The following is an 8,577-nucleotide window of genomic DNA, read 5'->3' on the forward strand; positions in this document are numbered from 1 at the left end:
CTGGCTTACCATCAGAGAATCAGGCCGGATCAGAATGGAAAATGAAGCTGATGTTCATCGTAATGATACTTATGAAGAAGATACTGAGAGTGCTGGATGCACGGGTTATGGCAGTCATTATAACCTGGCATTCCGGGAATTAATTAGCATTAAAAGTCGCAAAAACCATGGCGGCTGACTGATTGGAAATGATGAGAATCGCCCCCCAGTGTATTGGGTGTGCTTGTGCTTTTAAAAGGCTGTTTGACCTTGGTGGCAAGAGCAGAATTAGCACTAAATGATGGCGGAGACTGATAAATACACCCCATGAGCTGATATACCCTATTTATTATTTATTATTTCTCATGTGGCCAATTTGGTACCCGAAACAAGACTAAAAACTTAACCCGGCTCTTGGGTAACCCTTCACACTTAACACAAAACCTTAAAGTTAAAGTATGTGTAGGAATATTTTTATTTTTTTTCTTGCTTCGGATAGGGTAGAGGAAGGTTGCCATTCCCTATCAGTCTATTTTGTTTCTATCTGTGTCTTGTAGAATCCTGCACAACTTCTCAAGACTGAAAGGAAAGCTGGAGGTCAGCTTTACCAAAATTTTAAATAAGCCTTTCCAATTACAGTAACCTCCCCTTCTAGCCTGTAACCACTTAACCACTACAATACAGGGCACTTTCGCCCCCTTCCTTCCCAGCCCAATTTTCAGCTTTCATCGCTCTAGCGCTTTCAGTGACAATTGCGCGGTCATGCTACGCTGTACCCAAATTAAATTTTTATCATTTTGTTCGCACAAATAGAGATTTATTTTGGTGGTATTTATTCACGACTCCGTTTTTTATTTTTTGCGATATAAGCGCAAAAAAGCGGAAATTTGGAAAAAAAAACAATATTTTCTTTTTTCTATTTTAAAAGAAATCCAATAAAATCAAATTTTGTCATAAATTTAAGCCAAAATGTATTCTGCTACATGTTTTTGGTAAAAAAAATTCAGTTAAGTGTATAATAATTGGTTTGTGTGATCACGGACATATGTACGCAAATGATCATGTACATATGTGTGCAGGTGATCACGTACATATGTGTGCAGATAATCATTGGGACAAGTGATTTTAGTGGGACATATGTGGGGGACATGTTTTTATTATTAGGGACATGTGTTTTTATTTTTTGGGGACATGTATGTTTTGGGGACATGTGTGTTATGGGGACATATGTGGGGACTGTGTTTACACTGTGTGGTGTGTTGTGTGTTTACACTAAACTGAAGATCAGTGAGTAAAAAGCTGTAAAAAACAGCTCATACTCACTGATCATCAGCCGGCTGCAGCAATCTGCTCTCCTCTCCTCAGCGATGACTTCTGTGTGAGGAGAGGAGGAGCCGATTGACTAGCAACCGGCTGTTTGTTTACATCACATGAAGGCCGTGATTGGACACGGCCGTCATGTGATCAGGAGGGCCAATCACAGAGCCCTCCTGCCGATCTGAGATGCGCCTTGTCCCGGTGACACGGGCGCATCGGGATCGCGCCGCTGCGCGGGCACGCGCGTGCGCGATCCCGCTCCTCCTGATGGACGTTCCTGAACGTCCTATCAGGAGTAGACGGCTCCCACCCGTCCGTATATGTGCATTGGCCGGGTGGGAAGTGGTTAAGGACCAAGCCTCTTTCTGAGATTTTTTGTTTACAAGTTAACATTTTATTTATTTTTTTGCTAGAAAATTACTTAGAACCCCCAAACATTATACATTTTTTTTTTCTAACACCTTAGAAAATATAAAATAAAAAATAGTGTAGCGCTTCAATGATAAGTGTAATCAACACAAATTCTGTAAAGATAATAGTAGCAAAACAGAGATCGCACAGAACCAAATGCCTAGAAATCAAAGTCCAACATAAAACAATCATTCAACTGTGTTGATGGCGTAGAAGTGACCAAACCGTCACATAGAAGGACAATGGTGTACTGGACGAATGTGTTCATGCGGGTAAACTTGATTGTAAGCATCAAAATGAAAAGTGAATAAATACTTCTTACCGGAACGGTTGGACTCACACAGTCATATGACGGTTGAGTCTAGAAGGCTTGGGGTCACACTCTGGGACCAAAGACTGTAAGGAGAGAGGTCAGTTGGGCTGGTGGAGGAGCTCCAGACGGTTGTAGGCTCAAAGGTGGATCCTTTCAGATGAAACATCAAAGGTCAAGATGATCAAGCCCAGACGCAGCTCGTTGTACCAATAATCCTTGTTCGCTCTCCATTCAAGGTCCCCACTGTTTAGCTTCCAACCGGCAGTCTGGCCAGACTGCCGGTTGGAAGCTAAACAGTGGGGACCTTGAATGGAGAGCGAACAAGGATTATTGGTACAACGAGCTGCGTCTGGGCTTGATCATCTTGACCTTTGATGTTTCATCTGAAAGGATCCACCTTTGAGCCTACAACCGTCTGGAGCTCCTCCACCAGCCCAACTGACCTCTCTCCTTACAGTCTTTGGTCCCAGAGTGTGACCCCAAGCCTTCTAGACTCAACCGTCATATGACTGTGTGAGTCCAACCGTTCCGGTAAGAAGTATTTATTCACTTTTCATTTTGATGCTTACAATCAAGTTTACCCGCATGAACACATTCGTCCAGTACACCATTGTCCTTCTATGTGACGGTTTGGTCACTTCTACGCCATCAACACAGTTGAATGATTGTTTTATGTTGGACTTTGATTTCTAGGCATTTGGTTCTGTGCGATCTCTGTTTTGCTACTATTATCTTTACAGAATTTGTGTTGATTACACTTATCATTGAAGCGCTACACTATTTTTTATTTTATCTGTTGAACTTTGTTTGTTTTTGGTGTTGGCTGCTGTTGTGGCCGTTGTGGCCATTTTTTCACAAACTATAGCGCAGTGTTTTCCCTTTTTATATTAGAAAATATAATGGCGGTCATTGCAATACTCTCCGTCACACCATATTTGTGCAGCGATCTTACAAGCGCACTTTTTTTGAAAAAAAAATAATAATACACTTTTTGAATTAAAAAATAAGACAACAGTAAAGTTAGCCCAATTGTTTTTTTCTTTTTTAACTTTTTTATTGTTATCAACAGATAGTAAGTAACAAAACATTGCCAAATGGGCATACCCTGGCATGAGACAATCATCAAAGATGGTATACAAACATCTATAGGTATGCAGGCAGGTGTACATTGCAGAAAATATTTATAACATCTGAACCAAAAACTAGAATTACAAGAGGAGAGAGAAGAAAAAAAAACAAAAAAAAAAAACCCACAACAGGACATTGTGCTGGTTGCATGGATTAGGCATTAATGAAGTTTAGAAGTTTAAAAAGTAGAGAGGTCGCTGCATAAGCAATGTTCTGTTAGTACACAATGCTGCGAGATCTACTCAAATGGAAAAAAAAAGTGACAGAGTTCAAGATAGGGGGGCACTTCTCAGGTCAGCCAACCACTTGTCCCAGGCTGTATAGAAATACTTAGTTTTTGGTTTGCTTTGGAAAATGCATATTCTAGTTGAGTTCAACAATATGAGAGCTTCCTTCAGGGATGGCGGCTGTGTAGATTTCCATTTCTTGGCCAAGGCTAGCCGAGCCGCAATTAGGATATGCGTCAGTAGCGTGTGCAGGTGGTGCGGCCAGGAGGGAATGGATAACCCTAGTAGTAGGTCCAGGGGGGAGAGTGGAAAGGAAATATTATAGACTCGATGTATTAGAGACTTAATTTTCTTCCAGTAGGGCTTGATCTGGGGGCAACCCCACCAGATATGGAAGAGGGTGCCTTTGCCCCCACAACCCCTCCAGCAGTTTGGTGAAGTAGGAGGGAAGATTTTTGCCAGTCTGTCCGGTGTGTAGTACCAGCCATGGAAAAGCTTCATGAGTGATTCCCAATGTGAAGTGCAGTGGGAAAAGCATGAGGGAGCGCTTAGGGCCTTCTGCCATATTTCAGGTTGTGTGGACTGCTTTGCGTGTATGGACCAGTATTCGATGGGTGCTGAGGGCACTTCCTGGTCTGATGAGGTGAGTATTCTATAGACGAGGGAGATACCTTTTGATTTAGGACCCCTTGCTCCATAGAATTTTATTAGGGGATCTGCCAGAGAGCTCGTAGGAGATAGGGGTAGTTTTGCAAGGATAGACCTTATCCGGAGATAGAGGAAAAATGTTTTTGAGGGTATGTGAAATTGTTGTTGTATTTGTGAGAAGGATGAGAGGGTTGTTGAGGAAAATAATGCTCCTAGATTGGTAATACCAGCATTCACCCATTCCGTAATGGGAAGATCAGGGGATAAGAGTTGGAGTGATTCCAGAGGGATCAGTGAGAGAACGGCTGGTGATATGTCAGTGGTGCGTTGGTAGAATGCCTTCCATACCTTTAGGGAAGCGTTGATGGTGCCCAGTGGGTAGTGGGGGAAGGGGGGTTTTAGTTAACCCAAATTGCGGTCAAGACCTTTTTGGGGTCTACTGCCAAGGTGGTGATTTCTATCTGTTTCCAAGTGGGTTGTTGGTCAGGGGACCACCAGGCCTTAAGCTGGTCTAGTATCGTGGCTCGGTAATATGCTTTGATATCTGGAGCTCCTAGTCCGCCACAGCGTGTGGGGGTCAGGAGTGTTTTCATTTTAACTCTGAGTTTTTTAAGTTGGGCTTGCATGATCGGTAGGGGGATTGAGCGGAAAAGGTACAGAATGTGTGGGAGTAAATACATTTTGGCTTGGGCAATTCTGCCTGCCCAGGAGGATGGAGTAGATAATAGCTCCTTGGAGAGACGGGTAAGCTTGCCTACGAGGTCTTCTAGGTTGGTTCGTAATAGAATAGAGCTAGGGAATGTTAATTGAGTGCCTAAGTAGGGTAGAAAGGAGTTGGTGGCCCATGCAAAGGGAGTATTAGCCGAGATCATGGAGGTTGTTCGGTGGTCGAGGCCTAGGTTAAGCATAAGTGATTTGGCGTGATTAATTTTGTACATAGAGACAGCACTGAATGTCTCTAATGTACGCTGAACAGCGGGCAGAGACGTTGAAGGGTTTGTGAGTGCTATAATAACATCATCAGCGTAAAGGCCAATCTTATGTTCTGTATCTCCAACTTTGATTCCAGTGATCTCAGGGTTGGATCTAATGGCCTGTGCTAATGGTTCCATAACTAAAGCAAAAATTAAAGGGGATAGTGGACAACCCTGTCTTGTTCCGTTGGTGATTTGGAAAGGGCTTGAAATAATACCTGAGGTCTCGATGCGTGCACTAGGATGGGAGTATAGACCCAGGACGGCAGACAGGAATGTCCCCGACATACCGACCTTACGGCCAGGAGACTCTATCGAAAGCCTTCTCTGCATCCAAAGAGAGGAAGAGAGAAGGCGTTCGCTCCCGTTCAACCCATTGGATAAGGTCAATAAAGCTTCTAGTGCCATCTGCTGTCTGCCGTCCTGGGACAAAGCCCATCTGATCCTGATGAATCAGGGCGGGGAGAACTGTGGAGAGACGTTGGGCTAGGAGTTTGGCATACAATTTTGTGTCTGTGTTGAGGAGCGAAATAGGGCGGTAATTAGCGGGGTTGTCTGGAGACTTCGCCGGTTTGGGAATAGTGACTACTAGAGCCTCTAGGGATTCTCTTGGGATGTTTCCTGTAGATGCAAACTGATTATAAGTTTTAAAGACATGGGGGACGATAAGGTCTGCGTAGTGCTTATAATATTCATTGGGGATGCCTTCAGGGCCCGGGGCTTTATGTAAAGGAAGCTTCCTAATGAGTTTGTGTATTTCCTCAGGGAGAAAGGGGGCTGACAGTAAGTCAAGTTGTTCCGGAGTTATCGCAGGGAGGGAGACGGACGCTAAAAATTTTGTGATGTCTGTTTGAGTGGGGGGAGGGGAAGGGTCAGTGTCGGTGAGATTATAAAGTTTGTGATAGAATTTACTAAATTCATTTGCAATATCAAGAGGGTTGGATATGCGAGCCTTTTGGGAGTATGTCAGGAATGAGATCTTATTGGCTAGTTGTTTTTTTAGTTGCCTGGCCATGTAAGCATTCGGTTTGTTAGCCGAGGAGTACGATTGCAGTTTGAGGCGTTTTATGCAGTAGTCGAATTTAGCTCGGAGGTGTTCACTAAGTTGGAATCTAAGATTTTTTAATTCGGTGGAGATCGTGTCTGAGGGGGATCGTTTGTTAATATCCTCAAGCGTGCAAATTCATTGGAGCATGGACTCCGTAGCGGCCGCACGTATCTTTTTTTGGTGTGCTCCAAGAGACCTCGCAGGCAAGCTTTGTGGGCGTTCCACACAATGGCATGGTCCTTAATGGAGTTCTCATTGTTCTGGAAATATGATAGAATTTCCGACTGTATTTGTGGGTCAAGCGTAGGGTTGTTAAGGAGGGAGGAGTTTAGTCTCCAAAGGGTATGTCTGGGTATGTGGGATAATGGGGCCAATTTGATAGTGACTGGGGGCGTGGTCAGACCACGAGATTGTCCCTATGCGTGAGTCAATTACTGATTGTAGCAAGTGTTTATCTGTGATAATTAAATCTATCTAGAGGTCTTTCCGTCTGAGTAGGGCAGCCAAAGCGGAGGGTCTGCGTTTAGTGGGGGATGATGAGTCTAATGAGGGGTCTGATATGTCGTTGAAGTCTCTACACATAAGTAGAGCTTAGGATCTGTAAGGGGCCAATTTGGCCATAAGAGTTGCGAAGAATTTTTTATGTGCCACATGGGGGGCATATACATTGACTATGGTCAGGAGGCGGGCATCAATTGTGGCCGATAGGATTATGTATCTGCCCTCTTCATCAATTTCAGAGTGGTGTAAGACGAAGTCCACTGAGGCACTGATGGCTATCATTACCCCTTTTTGTTTGCGTAAGGCATTCGCAAAAAGAGTGAGGGTAGCGTTTGTGGGTGCAGGTGGGGGGATTGGTCTTGGAAAAATGAGTCTCCTGGACACACAGAATGTTGGAGCGGAGGGCCAGCGCCTCTTTCCAAAGAAGATTGCGTTTGAAAGGGCAGTTGAGGCCTTTTGCATTTATAGTGGTAATTGTGAGGGCCATACTGACGGGGAATGCAACGGGGAGCGAGTGCTTAGAGAGAGACCACACCCCTAGACAATTCAAGCAGAGACCTCTCTACTACACTCTATGACCAGTCTAGTTGAAAGAAACAAAATTCTGAAGAATGTACAAAATATAAAATACAGTAGTAAACCAAGAAACAAAGTTATGAGGAAAGCTCATTCAGGATAAAACCGTATCAATACGGGTATCACTTGGTGTGCTTAGCACACCCTATCCTGGGGGGGGGGGCAAAAAGGGGATATAGATATTAACTTTGTTTGTAAAACAAAAGCAAACAGGGATACTTGCAGAGTTCAATCTGACCATGGCAGGGAGATTATTGTGAGGACCGGGTGCACTAGAAGGTTAAGCGTTGCGGTCTTGATGAGATGTCAATTTTCCAGCGGGAAGTGTCTTGAGGTGATCGTTGGTTTGTCCAGTATCTAAAGGGGTTAACGGGAGGAAACCCCAGTTGGTTAGCTTCTTGTATTCATCCTTAGGGTTGAGGATGGGGACCATTTGCTGTTGATAGTTCATCAAGAGTTTCGTGGGGAATCCCCATCTGTAGGCTTGTTTCTTCTGTTGCAGAATAGAGGTGACTGGAGAGAGATTTGCGTAGCTCCATCATCGCCGGAGAGAGATCCGTGAACAACTTGATGCTCGTATACAGAGCAGGCATGGATTTGGAGATCCTGGCAGTGGAAAGGATCTGTTCTTTAATGTGGAAGAAGTGGATCCGGGCCAGGATGTCTCAGGGGATGTCATCAGGCAGATGCGCGGGCTTAGGAATCCTGTGCACCAGATCGATTAAGATGTCGCTAGTGCCGAGATGCGGTATTAGCGTTGTAAATAATTGTTGCAAGTATGGGATAACATCAGGCGCTTTCATCGATTCCGGGACCCCTCTAAATTTTATCTTCCAAGTCCGCCATTTTTAAATTTAAACTGTGAATTTCCTCAGTATGGTGCTCGTGTGCGTCCAATAGCTCATTGTGGGCTTTGGAATAATCTTGTAAGTTTTCCTCTATGGCGTCTGTTCTCTCCTCCAGACAGTCTGTTCTATCATGTATTTGAGACATTGAGATTTGCAGCTCTCTATGCAGGTCCTTCTGAAGGGTTAACAGCATAGATTTAAGCATTGCCTCAGAAACTGGATTATCTGTAACAGGAACTGCAGCTAGTAAGGGAGTTTGGTCTGTGCTCTGTTGCCCTGCCACTGCTGCCGACCATAACTGCTTTTTAGCATGGGGCTCTTTACAAGGGGAGTTAGCTGGTGAGGAGGCCAGTCTCTTACCTCTATTCATCTGAGGTGTCCCCAGGGCTTCTGCTGGCGGTGGCAGGGTGTCCATATGATCGCTGAGGGTAGTGGACCGTCCCTCCGCTGGGCGCTGTGTGGCCGTATGCTTGTTTTGCTGTGAGGGGCTGGAAACAGTGTGGTGTGGGTCCCCTGTGCCGGCGCCATCTTGGGCTGTCTGCATGGCGGCGGCCGTGTAATAGTGAGTCAGGCGGCGTGGTGCAGGGGGCTTCTGATGCTTTTTCGA

The sequence above is a fragment of the Lithobates pipiens genome, unplaced genomic scaffold (genome assembly GCF_037356315.1).
Source record: "Lithobates pipiens isolate NorthernLeopardFrog02 unplaced genomic scaffold, aLitPip1_a1.2 Scaffold_22, whole genome shotgun sequence".
NCBI lineage: Eukaryota > Metazoa > Chordata > Amphibia > Anura > Ranidae > Lithobates > Lithobates pipiens.